Source organism: Panthera pardus, unplaced genomic scaffold, assembly GCF_024362965.1.
Source record: "Panthera pardus isolate Hobbes unplaced genomic scaffold, ASM2436296v1 HiC_scaffold_21, whole genome shotgun sequence".
In the NCBI taxonomy this organism is placed as follows: Eukaryota; Metazoa; Chordata; class Mammalia; order Carnivora; family Felidae; genus Panthera; species Panthera pardus.
The window spans coordinates 36,370,582-36,384,374 of record NW_026526777.1 but is presented as its reverse complement, the minus strand read 5'-3'; the positions used below and the strand labels follow the sequence as shown (position 1 = coordinate 36,384,374).

General features: G+C 41.4%; 1 protein-coding gene across 5 annotated transcripts in view; it reads right to left on the bottom strand.

The window, feature by feature from the left end:
• Positions 1 to 13,793, bottom strand: part of HHAT (hedgehog acyltransferase) — a 324,958-nt gene that overhangs the window by 306,735 nt on the left and 4,430 nt on the right. Inside the window, exon 1 of one of the 5 annotated variants that reach the window (XM_019429317.2) lies at positions 6,430 to 6,448. The exons of 1 other annotated variant lie outside the window; for it this stretch is intronic. The gene's annotated coding sequence lies outside the window, so the exon portion shown is untranslated. Of the gene's footprint in view, positions 1 to 5,503; positions 5,603 to 6,010; positions 6,125 to 6,429; positions 6,449 to 13,793 lie in introns of those variants that run through there. 3 more of the 5 variants (XM_019429288.2, XM_019429298.2, XM_019429325.2) reach the window with 3 other exon arrangements.

Genomic DNA, 13,793 nt, shown 5'->3' with positions numbered 1-13,793 from the left:
ATTACATAGCATTTACTCTGTTGTGTCTATTTCCTTTTTGTTCAGCTCTTCTTTATATATTTTTTTAAGTTTATTTTTGAGAGAGATAGACAGTGAGCATGCAGAAACTGGAAGGAGTAGACAGAGGGGTCAGGGAGGGAGAGAGAGAATCCCAAGCAGGTTCCATACTGGCAGCGTAGAGCCCCACGTGGGGCTTGACCTCACGAACCGTAAGATCATGACCTGATCTAAAATCAAGAGTCGGTTGCCTAACCACCTGAGACACCCAGGCGCCCCTCTTTTTGTTCAGCGATATGGGAGGCTCATCCATGTTGTATATGAGTCAATGATCTGTTCATTCTCATTACTAAAGAGTATTCCACTCTATAAACTACTCTGCATTTATCCATTCTACTGTTGATGAACATGTGGGTTGTTTCCAACTTGGGGCCGGTATGAACAGTACTGTTCTGTCCATCCTCTTACACGTCTTTCAGCACACATATGTATGCCTTTACTACTGTGTTTATCTGAGGATGGAGCAGCTGGGTCATAGGAGATGTGTGTGTCCAGCTTTAGTAAATGATACACCAATTTCCAGAACATTTGCTCTAATTGTTATACCCATCAGCAACGTAGGAGAGTTCCAGTTCACCCATTACCCAACCAGGACAGGTATCCCCCACTTTTTGAAAGTTCAGGTTATGCCACTCCACTTTTACAAAAGACCTACATTAGTACCCGTTTTTGTTAACCAAAAGAAATCCCAAGATGATTTTTCACTTTTACGAAAAAAAGGCAAAAAGAGAAAATGGCATTGTGTTTGTTTTGCAGCCAAGCACCCCAAGCAGCAAAAGTGGCCCCCCTCAAGCTCCTTCCCAAGGAACTACACTGAGCATCTCAGCATCATGCCATCAGAGCTTTGAATTGTATCTGTGGGCATCTGTGCTCGATCTTGATTTACATCATGGCTTCACTAGCAAAATGTGTCCTAAGGTACCAGAAATGCCTAGAGGACCCTGGGTGGCTCAGTTGGTTGGGCATCCAACTTCCACTCATGTCGTGATCTCACAGCTCCTGAGTTTGAGCCCCAGGTCAGGCTCTGTGCTGACAGCTCAGAGCCTGGAGCCTGCTTCAGATTCTCTCTGCCCCACTCCTGCTTGCGTGCATGTGTTCTTTCACTCTCAAAAATAAACAATAAAAAAAATTTTTTTTCTTAAGAAAAAGCCTAAAAGGGGTTATTTTGGGGGTCTGGGAATGCTCAAAAATTTTTCCATATAAATTAATGGTTAATTGCTTCTTCGCTTCAGGTTACAAAAGATTTCACAAGAACAATCTGCTTTCAGATATTGAGGGAAGCCTGTACTTAGTCTACCTTTTTTTTTTTTTAATATTTTTAAGAGAGAGAGCACAGGCAGGGGAGGGGCAGAGAGAGAGAGAGAGAGAAAATCTGGAGCAGGCTCCAGGCTCTGAACTGTCAGCACAGAGACCAATATGGGGCTCCAACTCAGGAATGGCAAGATCATGACCTGAGCCAATGTCAGACACTTAACCAACTGAGCCACCTAGGCGCCCTTCACAGCCTGCTTTTAACCACTCTGGTGACTATAGAGTGATGGCCCACTCTAATTTTAATTTGCATTTCCCTAATTACTAATGAAGTTAACCCTCTTTTCATGTGTTTAAGAATTGGGAGATCCTCGTTTAGGAAGTGACTTGCCCATTTTTCTACTGGGCTGTCCATTTTTTTCTCAATGATTTGTAGAGGTTGTTTCTAAATTCTGGGTATAAGTTCTTTATTGGATATATGTATTACAAATATTTTCACCTATTCCCTAGCTTGCCTGCTCACTCCCCTTATGGATTCTTTAGATGAACAGAAGTTCTTACCAATATTTTCCATTTTGTGTACTATTCAATAAACCTTTGACTGTCCCTAGGTAATGAAGATATTTTACTTTGCTTTCTTCCAGAAATTTTATTATTTCAGCTTTCACATTTAGGTGTAAGATACAGCTTGATTAATGTTTGCATATGAGATAAGATGATTAAGATTCATTTTGTCCATATGAAGATCCAATTGGCCCAGCATTATTCACCGAACTGGCCATCGTTTCTCCACTGCACTGTGTTGTCTCTTTTGTCACAAACCACACATGTGTGAGCCTAATTATGGATTCTCTACTCAGTTCCATGGTCTGCCTAGCATTGTGCCAATACCATATTAACATAACACATATTGATCTAGTCGTCCAAATTTGCTTTTTCTTAGATTGCCCAGAATTTCCAAATAAATTTTAGAACTGGCTTATCAACTTCTCTTTTTAAGAAATCTGCTAGAATTGTGACTGGGATTGTACTAAAGCTGTAAATTTATTTTCAGAGCAATGACATACCCTCCATTGTTTAAATCTTTAATTGTTTGCAATAATGTTTTAGCTTGCAAAAAGTTATCATGTATCAGTGTTGGATTTTGTCAAATATTTTTTCTCTTTATTTGAATGTGGTTAAATTACATTTATTTTCTAATGTTAGCCAAAGCTTACATTCCTAGAATAAGTCCAAATTGGTCATGGTTTAGTATCCTTCTCAGACTGTTAGATTTGATTTACCAATACATCATTTTGCATCTTTTCCATGGGACTATGGCCTGTAATTTTCTTGTAATGTCCTTATCAAGCTTTAGTAACAAGGTTATGCTGGCCTCATAAAAGCAGCTAGGGAGTGTTCCCTCTTTTTTTTTTTTTTTTTTTTAATGTTTGTAATATTTCCCTTATAAAGCCATGTAGGCTCAGAAATTTTGCTTTGGAAAGGATTTTAACTCCAAATGTCATTTCTTTAATAGATACAGGAGTACTCAGCTTTTATCATGTCTTAGATAAGATGTTTTATTAAAAAGTGCCCATTTCAGGGTGCCTGGGTGGCTCAGTTGGTTGAGTGGCCAACTCTTGATTTCGGCTCAGGTCATGATCCCAGGGTCATGGGATAGAGACCCACGTCAACCCCCTGCTTGGAATTCTTTCTCTTCCTCTGTCCCTCTCCCCTGCTTGTGCATGCACACTCATGCATGCATATGCGTGTACGCTCTATGTGTGTGTGAGTGTGTGTGTGTGTATAAATAATAAAACATTTTTAAGGCCCATTTCATCTGAATTTTCAGCCATTACCAAAACTATTCACAAAAACATCTTAAAATCTTTTACATGTCTGTGGAATATACAATGATAACACCTTTTTCTTCTCTGGCACTGGTAATATCATACACCATTAAGGTTCATACCCACTCTCAAAAAAAAAAAAAAAAAACCAACAACAACAACAACAAAACCTCCCCTGGGGGTGCCTGGGTGGCTCAGTCGGTTGGGCGTGAGTCACTCACATCTCATGGTTTGTGAGTTCAGAGCCCCGCATCGGGCTCTGTGCTGACAGCTCGGAGCCTGGAGCCTGCTTCGGATTCTGTGTCTACCTCTCTCTCTCTGCCCCTCCCCTGTTCATGCTCTCTCTCTCTCTAAGATGAATAAACTTAAAAAAAAATTTTTTTTAAATAACCTCTCCTGTACTATATGACACACACCCACTATCACAAGAATATTCTCCAGCAGCATTATCCATAGAAGAGGCAGAGCAAGTGGAGTATGTAAACAATCCGGCAATTCCCTCTCAACAGCTTTTATCACCAGAAACAACCACACCTGAGTAAAAGGAGACACTAACTGAAAGTTAATAGGTATTTATAATGCTCTAGGGTGGCCAGCAAGCACTCAGAAGAAAAACACCAAGTAGGGTTTGTAACCTAGGATACCCACCTCCAAGGTGGCCATAGGGAAAATTCAGGGGGCCATGAACCTATAAATTCTCTCATACATCTTTATTTTCATGAACCTCTAACTGAAATGCAGGATTTCATTTACTATACACGTGGACAACAAACCATACTAATAAGAGCAGTTCTGGCAACTTCGTCACCAGTAAAAGTCAGATACTTTCATACCATAGTGCACCTGCTGCAAATACCTCGAAATATCATTTAGTGCACCTCCAGTCCACCTGGAGGACTCGGTTGAATGTCCAGCTTCAGCTCAGATCATGATCTAGCAGTTTGAGTTCAAGACTCACGTCAGGCTCTGTGCTGACAGCTCGGAGCCTAAAGCCTGCTTTGGATTCTGTGTCTCCCTCTCTCTCTGCACCCCCCCACTTCAAAAATGGATTGAACATTAAAAAAAATTTTTTTTTTCTAGGGGAGCCTGGGTGGCTTAGTCGGTCAAGCATCCGACTTTGGCTCAGGGCATGATCTCATGGTTTGTGAGTTCGAGCCCTGCGTGGGGCTCTATGCTGACAGCTCAGAGCCTGAACCCCACTTTGGATTCTGTGTCTCCCTTTCTCTCTGCTTCTCCCCTGCTCACACTCTGCCTCTCTCTCCTTCAAAAATAAACAAACATTCAAAAAATAATTTGAAAATTGGCTTCTCCAGGGGTGCCTGGGGGGCCCAATGGGTTAAACATCTGACTCTTGGTTTCACCTCAGGTCATGATTCATGAGTTTGAGCCCTGCATCAGGCTCAGCACTGACAGCACAGAGCCTGCCTGGGATTGTCTCCCTCTCTCTCAAAAAAAATAAACTTTTTTTAAAAAATTGGCTTCCCCTAACTCCAAAAAGGTCCATGGCAACCCCCCCTCCAAAAAAAACAGGGAAAAACCTACAAGGAATCAAGGATTTCACCTAAGTTAGGAACTCTAGTGCAACAATTAAGGAGCACCTCACCTTGGCCAGGCCCTGAGCTGCAAGCAGGAAACACACTGATAAGTACCACCTAGGCTGACTAGTTCCTGATGTTACCAGAGTTCCCACAAACATCTAGCCTTCCACAATAATAACTGCTCTCTCCAGAGACTTGGCCTTCACCTTAGTCTATCTAACCTGCTTCCCAAGGAGGGAGCTAAATAAGCAGTAGATACAGCACAGGCTTTGATCTAGAAAAGGGAGTGTAAAACTCGGCCCTGAAATTTACCAGTTTGTGCCACTGGCATCTCCTCCGAGTCTTTTCTTCTGCTGTGAAAAGGGATAACACCATCTATCCTCCCCAGTGGTTTTAAGGTTTAAAAATAATAGGTTTAAAGCACCTGACAAGCGCATCGTCATTGTTAATATTAGTTGAATCGTTCAGGTGAGAACTGACTGTCCCTATCCTCTACTAATTACAGGGACTGCCACAGAGAAAAGTGAGAATTATTACAGGAAAGATGGAGCATTACGAATGAAAGGAAAAAAACACTGTACTTATAAAAACCACCACCTCTTCAGTGAAGCCCTTCTTCTCATGTTCCCATCGCACTTAATCAAGTAAGTACTTGTTAGCACCTAAGTGCCTAGCTCTGCGAATGAATGAGGAATACAACATAGAAATATTGAGTCTCATTTCCATAAAATGCAAACCACCAAGGACGCCAACTTCTAGTTGGCCCTGATCCAAGAGCCAGGAACCAAGGAAGCAGCACATTTCTTAACACCAAGGCCACCCCAGTACCTGGCCCGCCCACTTTGGTGAGAACTGCGGGGAGGAGGGCCTTTCCAAGTAAAGACCGGTGCCCCTGGAGGCTAAACTTCGAAGAGGGAAACTGAGTCTGAAGAATAGAAAGCAAAATAAATCTCTAACTTTGGGGTGGGGGGGGGGGAGAGCACTGGAGCCGCAGCAGTAGGGCAGGCGCACGTCTAACACCGCCGAGGAGACCACAGGGAACCGGGGACCAAGCCCGGGGAGAGGCCGCTGGCGGGGACGTGCGCGGACTCTGCGGGGCCTGCGGGAGCCCCGCCACCGCGCCCGGAGGCCGGCCTGGCACGGGGCGCAGGGCCCGCCGCCTTTGTCTCCACCGCGCGACGGGGAGCCTCCTCTGCCCCGCCCCCGGGCACGGAAGCAGGAACCCGAGTAGGAAACGGAAAGCTCCTGGAGCATTTGTTTCTCAAGGGAGTACACCGAAGCACGAAAGTCAACACCTAACCTCCCCGGGACCCGCTGCGGTCCCCGGCTACCAACCTCCGGGCTGTCCCGGGCAGCGGCGGCGGCGTTCACGCGCGCCACGAGTCCCCAACAACCCTCTCGGCACTTCCGAGTCCCGGCGGCTGCGGCGGCGGCCCGCTTCCCGGGAAGCCGCCCTCTTCCCCGGGAGCGGCGGTTGGAGGAGCTGCCCGGCGCACGTGCTCGGAGAGCGCGCCCCCGCCGCCGCGCCCGCGCGCCCTCGGCTCCGGGCGGCCCGGCTCGGACACGCGCAGCGCTCCGGGAACGGGGACGGCCGGCCTCTCGTCTCGGGTGTGCGGGGCTCCGACGGAGGGGGACCCCCGAACTCCCCGGCTCGCCCGCGCGGGGAGGGCCCGGGTTCCTGTGCTGAGCGGCGCGCTGGCCTGTCCCCTAACCGTTTGCTAGTTGCAGGCTAGCACTTTCGGAGCGGAAATCACCTGAAACTCCAGGTGGGCTCTAAATCCAGCCCAGTGGTCCCCACGGGCGAGAGGAGGTGGCCTGGTGGGGTGGAAAGAGGGCGGCCTTTGCGGCCCGGCTGCTTGACCCTCTTGCCGGGAGAACTTAGCCCCTGTGAGCCTCCCAGCCCTCCTCCGTCTAGCGGAAATAAGCTCCCCTGCTTTCCTGGAGAATAAGTAAAGACCGAATGGGATGAACGGTATCACCTGTAAAGCAATTTACGAAGATAATCACCACTGCAAAACTGTATGTCAGTGATTTAGAATGGGCTATAAAAACTAGAAGCGACTTCTGAGCGCTGTTACCCAGAAGACGCCAAGTCTGCCAGAGTTGCACAGATTTACCTGAGCAAGAGAATCACCTGGACTCTTGTTAAAATCAGAGGCTTCTGGATCCCTCTTCGAACCAATGGAATCAGACTCCCCAGGGAAGGGGTGTCTCAGGTGGCTCTATGTAAATGTGGATAACTCTGCCTTAGGCAGCAGGGAAACACAGAGACTCTGATTTTAATCTAGCAGTCATTGAAATAGTCCAGGAGGTTATCTTTCTGATTGCAAAATTCTCTGAGAAACTAGAGTATAAACTCTCTCAGAGCAGGAACTATCCTCTCTTTCAGCTCCCACCATCCCTGTTCCCAACGGCTAATATATGATGGTGTTAGGTAAGCAGGTGTTAATATTCCAGCCCCAAGTAGAAGTGCCAGATGTATCAAATAAGAACACAGGCTGCCCAATTAAAATTGAATTTCAGATGAACAGCCAATACTTTTGTAGAATCAGTATGGCCCATGCAACATTTGGGATATACTTACACTTTAAAAAGTATTCGTTGTTCATCTGAAATTCAATTTAATTGGGCATTTTATCTGGGAACCCGCACCTCACAGAAGAGAGTGATAGAGTAACAGCTCAGGTAGTGGCAGACTCAGGGACAGGAATGAGATTCCTACCTTATTTCTAAATGACATTAGCAGACAATAATGTAGGTTCCCTGTCATTTACACTTAACCCCTTTCTACACAACATATTCACCTGAAAAAAATAAATAAATAAATAAATAAAGGCAGATGTAATCCTAGGTAAATTAGAAACATCAGTCGAAAATAGTCAAAAAGTAAAGGGAAGCAATAGACTAGGAAAAGTATTTGCAGGCACTATGATACAGAGTGTTAGTATTATGTATGGATTAAATAGGAACTCATTTGAAGTCAATTGCAGATGAGCAAGTCACAGAAATAAGGAATCCAGTAAAAAAAAAAAAAATAGTTGGGATATACAATTAGGAAACAAATATATTGCAAAAAGCTTCAAGAAATGCAAAGTAAAATAAGAACACATTTTCACATACCAACTTGGCAAAAATTAATAAATGACATTAAAGACTGGCAAAGGTGCTGTGGGATAGCACTCACACACAACTTTTCACGTAGGTAATGAATTTGGTAATATCAAAACCCTTCAAATGTATCAAAACTCCTAATGTTTAAACTTTTTGAATTCTGTTTATGGGAATAAATCCAAAGGAAATTATACATAATGTAGAAAAATGCTCTTTGTGAACAAAGATTTTAGTTTTAACTTCTATCATTTTTATTTATTTAATCACAAGGAAAATATATGATAATGTATCTGAATTTTCCAAAAATAAAGAAGTAGAAATTAAACTAAAATATATGCACTCTTCAATCTACTAGATACACAGGTTTTTAAAATAATGGTTACTGTTCATGTATAATATGACCAGACTATATATTTTTTTAAAGCTATGTGTGGAAAAAAGACTGGAAATGACTAGAAAGGAAATAAGGTTAAATTTGGGTGGTGGGACTTGCTTTATTTTTAATTTTTCCACATTTTTTATTAAACACAAATTAATTTTATAATAGAAGATTAATGTGTTACCCCTGAAAAAAACAAAAAACTTTTCTTACCATAAAGTTAGTTTTATGGACTCTAGAATCTCACTTTTACATAATCATATACTGAATGTTGAGGCTGTCTAAATATTAAAAGCTCCTTAAAACATTTTCCCTAAAGATAAACACCTTAACAAACTCTGCATGTTATCTGTTAACCTAGGGACTATCCTTAGCCAATTCCTAGTCCTGTGCTGAATTTCTCAACTTAGTCAATCACATAAGTATATGCAAATTAAAGTGCCATAAATATTTCATAAAATTCAGCAAGTCATATGAGGCCTTGGGTTTTTCTCCCCTTGAATTACGTTCTGAAAAGGGACAAGCTTAATAGCATTGACCTTTTTATTTTTTATTTTTTGGTAGTAAAATACACACATAACATTTACCATCTTAACCATTTGTAAGGGTACAGTTCAGTAGTGTTAAATTCATTCACGATGTCATGCAACTCTAGACTCTTGCGACTCTGTACCCATTAAACAGTAACTCTCTCCTACCCTCAGCTCCTGGCAGCCCCCATTCAACTGTCTCTGAATTTGACTTCTCTAGGTACCTCATACACATCAACCATACAGCATTTGTCCTTTTGTGAGTGGCTTATTTCACTTTGTATAATGCCCTTAAGACTCAGCCTTGCAGCCTGTGTCAGAATTTCCTTCCCTTTCAGGCTGAATAATGTTCCACTGTATGTATATACATTTTTATCCATTTATCTGTAGGTGGACACTTGGGTCCTTTCTACCTTATGGCTGTTATGAATCATGCTTCTATGAACATGGGGATACAAATATCTCTTCTCTGAGACTCTGCTTCCAATTCTTTTGGATATATACCCAGAAGCAGAATTGCTGGATCACATAGTAATTCTATTTTTAATTTTTTGTGGAATCACCATACTATTTTCCATAGCAGGGGCACCATTTTACATTCCCACCAAGAGTGCCCAAGGATTCCAATTTCTCCACCTCCTCACCAATGCTGTTATTTGCGGCTTTGTTGGTTTTTTGATAGCAGCCATCCTAATAGGTGTGAGGTAATATCTCATTGTAGTTTTGATTTGCATTTCTCTAATAATTAGTGAGGTTGACCATCTTTTCGTGTGCTTATTGACCATTTACATGTCTTCTTTGGAGAAATGTCTATCCAAGTCTTTTGCTTGTTTCTTAACCAAATTATTTGTCTTTTTGTTGTTGAGCTGCAGTTATTTCTATTATTTGGGATATTAACCCCTTATCAGATACACGATTTACCGGTATTTTCTCCTTTTCCATGGGTTGCCCTTTCACTCTGTAGCCTAAGTCCTTGGATGCACAGAAGATTTTAGTTTTGATGAAGTCCAGTTTACGTAGTTTTTCCCTTTGCTTGCTTGGGCTTTTGGTGTCATATCCAAGAAATCATTGCTAAATCTACTGTCATGAAGCTTTTCTGCTACATTTTCTTCTAAGAGTTTTATAGTTTTAGTTCTTAAGTTTTGGTGATGGATCCATTTTGAGTTAATTTTTGTATATGGTGTAAGGTAAAGGTCCAAATTTATTCTTTTGCATGTGAATATCTTTTGCATGCAGTTTTCTCAACACCATTTGTTGAAAAGCACAGACATCTTTTAAAGGCCCGGGTTTAGAGTGAGGGGTATTGTCTGGGTCTTAACACCGGGAGAAAAGTTGGGGTTATTTAGAGGAGGGGAGAAAAAAGGGGAGGATTTTCTTCCCTTCTCTCCAATACTTCACACATATGCGGAAATGAGGCTTTCAAAGATCTGCGCCAGCCTTTGAGCAAAAGTATCAGAGTTCTGGGGCTCCCTGACTTAGAGCTGAAGCAGCCACTCCCAGAGCCAGAAAGCCAGAGCTGCCTTCCCTTGGAAGGCTTTTGTGAAGCCAGAGAGAATCCTCCCTGGAGTTGAGAAGCAAACTGAGGCTAAAGTAAATTGACCAAAATTAATGAAAATTGAAGTTTGAAAAGGGAAACTAATCTGTATTTCTTTAAGAACAAATGTATCAAAATTAGTATGTAAATGTGGGTAATTAACGGTCAGTCACTTTTTATGCCATTATTTTAATCCCAAATTGTCAATCAGGCCTGCACTGGGAGTGTTTTCTCTCTGATCCTATCCAGACAGGCAGCCACTGTCCACACTGCAGGGCTGGTACTTAGGAAAGATTAGCCAGGCCAACTCTTCTTTGTGAATTCAACGATGACTTAGCCATAGAAATAATATCCCTTAAACAGGGGCACAAATAGTTGTTAAGACTTAATTGATAAAGGCTGAAAGATAAAGGACAGAATTTCTAATTATGAAGTTCCAGGCACAGGCATTCATGTGGAGCTATTGAGAAGCATTAAGGGCTTTCCCAAACCTCACCACGGGGCACAGGCTCTCATCTGTTCCACCTATAAGGATGTTGGCACTGGTTTATGGTGATCCCCAGTAGTCAACATCAAACAAGCATTTCTTTGTCCAGCCTCTACTTAACACACAGCACAAAACTAAATGCTAGGGGACTTTTGTTGTTTAATGAAAAAAACAAAAAAGACTTGCCTTGCAGGAAGTTGCAGCCTAGCTGGGAACTCACCAAGTATACACAAAACAACTAGTAAATAAGAAGCACATCTGAAATAATACAGTTCATACTACCCACATATGCTCAAGAATGCAGTCATATCAATAGCCTGCACAATGCAGAGCACTGTTCAATGTCATCTTATCCAAGAACACTTCCCTGACCACCCTGGTAAAATTAACCCCTGCCCAGATACTTTCTATTTCATTGCGTTATTCTTTTATATTCTCCTAGAACACTACCACTCTCTGAACTTGTCTTGTTTTTTTTTTAACATATTTATTATCTAACTCGGCATTATTCAGAGTACTTGCAAGACATAATATATTAGTAGATTGTAAAATAAAGCTATGGGTCCCAGCAGACTTAATTTTTTTTTAACAAAATAGAATACAGGAGAATAGAGAATCAAATATGATAGCAAAGGGTAGATAATATGAGAACACACCACTGGATTTTAATAAAGGATTGTGAACTTTGGGGGCACCTGGGTGGTTCAGTCGGTTAAGCATCTGACTTTGATTTTGGCTCAGGTCATGAGCTCAGGGTAGTGAGATCGAGCCCTACATTGGGCTCTGCCCTAAGCATGGAGCATGCTTACAATTCTCTCTCCCTCTCTCTCTCTCTCTCTCTCTCTCCCTCTCTCTCTGACCCTCCCCTGCTTGCTCTTTCTCTCTCTCTAAAAATAAACAAAAACAAAAAAAGAATTGTGAACTTTGTCAGAAATACTGCATCCAATTGCTCTGAACAGAATTAGGAGAGATAATGCAAGGCTGTGACAAATATCAGCTAACACAGGAAAACTCTATCTTCTAACAAAATCTCATTTGATTATCTAGTATATGATGTGAATGTGACCATCACCATTACAGGACAGTTAACAGAATTTATATTTTATAGTAACATTAATCAGGCTTCATTGTAAAGCATTTTTTTTTTCTGAAAAGACATTACCAAGTAATATATGTATCAGGTTTGCATCAAATATATATTTTATGAAATTAGCATGAACTTCTCTTTCATGGGATTTCTCCTTACTTTTAGAAAAGGATGATGAAGTGAAAATTAGAGGGATGCCCAAGTTCAACCTCCAGATATCTACATCTGTAACGAGCGACAATGTTGAGGTGCATGCTTTAAAAAAAAAAGAAGAAGATACAAGACTATAAAGTCTTCAGAATGTCTTTTTAGGGGTGCCAGGCTGGCTCAGTCAAGGAACATACGACTCCTTTTTTTTTTTTTTATGTTTATTTTTGAAAGAAACAGAATGTGAGCAGGGGAGGGGCTGAGAGAGAGGGAGACACAGAATCTGAAGCAGGCTCCAGGCTCTGAGCTGTCAGTACAGAGCCCGACATGGGGCTTGAACCCATGAACCACGAGATCATGACCTGAGCCAAAGTTAGACACTCAACTGACAGCCACCCAGGTGCCCCAGCGAGCCTTGATGTCGGGATTGTGGGTTCGAGCCCCACGTTGGATATAGAGATCACTTTTAAAAAAAATCTTTAAAAAATATTTTTAATAAAAAAAATTAAATGTTTTTTCATTGTGTAAAAATCCAACAAAAGTGACAAACCCCAGTATATTATGTTGTAATGACCCCTTCAAAACTAACAGGACACTGAGAAACAGCACACGACTTGTCAACAAGCCCCACAAACACTTTTTGGATGAAAAATTATTGGCACAATTTCTTAGTAGTTCTACAGACTGTTAATGAGATTTAGTTGCATATGATTCAGCAAAAGAAAAATGGCTCATACAGATGTTTAAAAATTACTCTTCTAATATAACTAGATATGATACATGTGATGTATAATGTGAAGTTGGCTAATAAAATTTACAACTCTTTGGTAAAATACAGTTTCTAGTTAAATCTGTGGAACCGTAGAAACTTCTAAAGCCATGCTTCTCAGGGTGCCTAGGTGTCTCAGTCAGTTAAGCATCTGACTCTTGATTTCAGTTCAGGTCACGATCCCAGGGTTGTGGGATTGAACTCCGAATTAGGCACTGAGTGTGGAGCCTACTTAAGATTCTCTCTCCCCCTCCCTCTGTCCCTCCCCTGTCTCAAAAAAAAAAAAAAAAAAAGATTTAAAGCCATGCTTTTCATGTGGTTAAAATCCAATATAGAGCTTGTGATCCATCCTGGAAAAGAGTACAGATGCTGTGAGTTATTCAACTTTTCTAGTTTCTGCAAGATGACAAGGGATGTTGTATGTTTAAATTTAACCTCACACACACTGGATCAGATATATTTACAAAACTGGAAAAAAAATGACTCATTGGTCAATATCTATTAAACTGGAAAAATAGTAAAGGAATTATGAGTGACAGAGCCAGCAGATATGGCTAGAAAGCATAACAGAGCGATTAAAATCTTGTTAAAAGCTACTAAAAACACTTGTGCTTTGAAATCAGCATCAACAGGAATTAAACTTGGCATCTCTAGAAATAGTTGTGCTGAATTTCATGGAAGCGTTAGAAAAACCATGGCAAAGTTTATTGAATTCATTAAAGAGAGCTCATTGAACAAAATATTGATGTGCTTTGCTCAGATTGGTGCAAACCAGACACTCATGCTGAAGTTCATTGATTGTCCTAAGGGGACCTAACGGGAAGTCTTAGGCAGGGTGAATAAACTCAGAAATGACAATAACATTTTTCTAGTTGAAAAGCAGTCTCATTTGGCGAACAATCTCATTTTTGAAGACATGTTTGGGATTTTAAATTAGTATATTTAACTGATGATATTGATATTTTAAATGAACTCCCATTTATAACTTTAGGGAGAAAACAATGTAATTTAGCAAGTCAAACATACCCAAGATTCCAAAAAGACATTTTGTTATGGCAAGTAAGACTTAAAAGC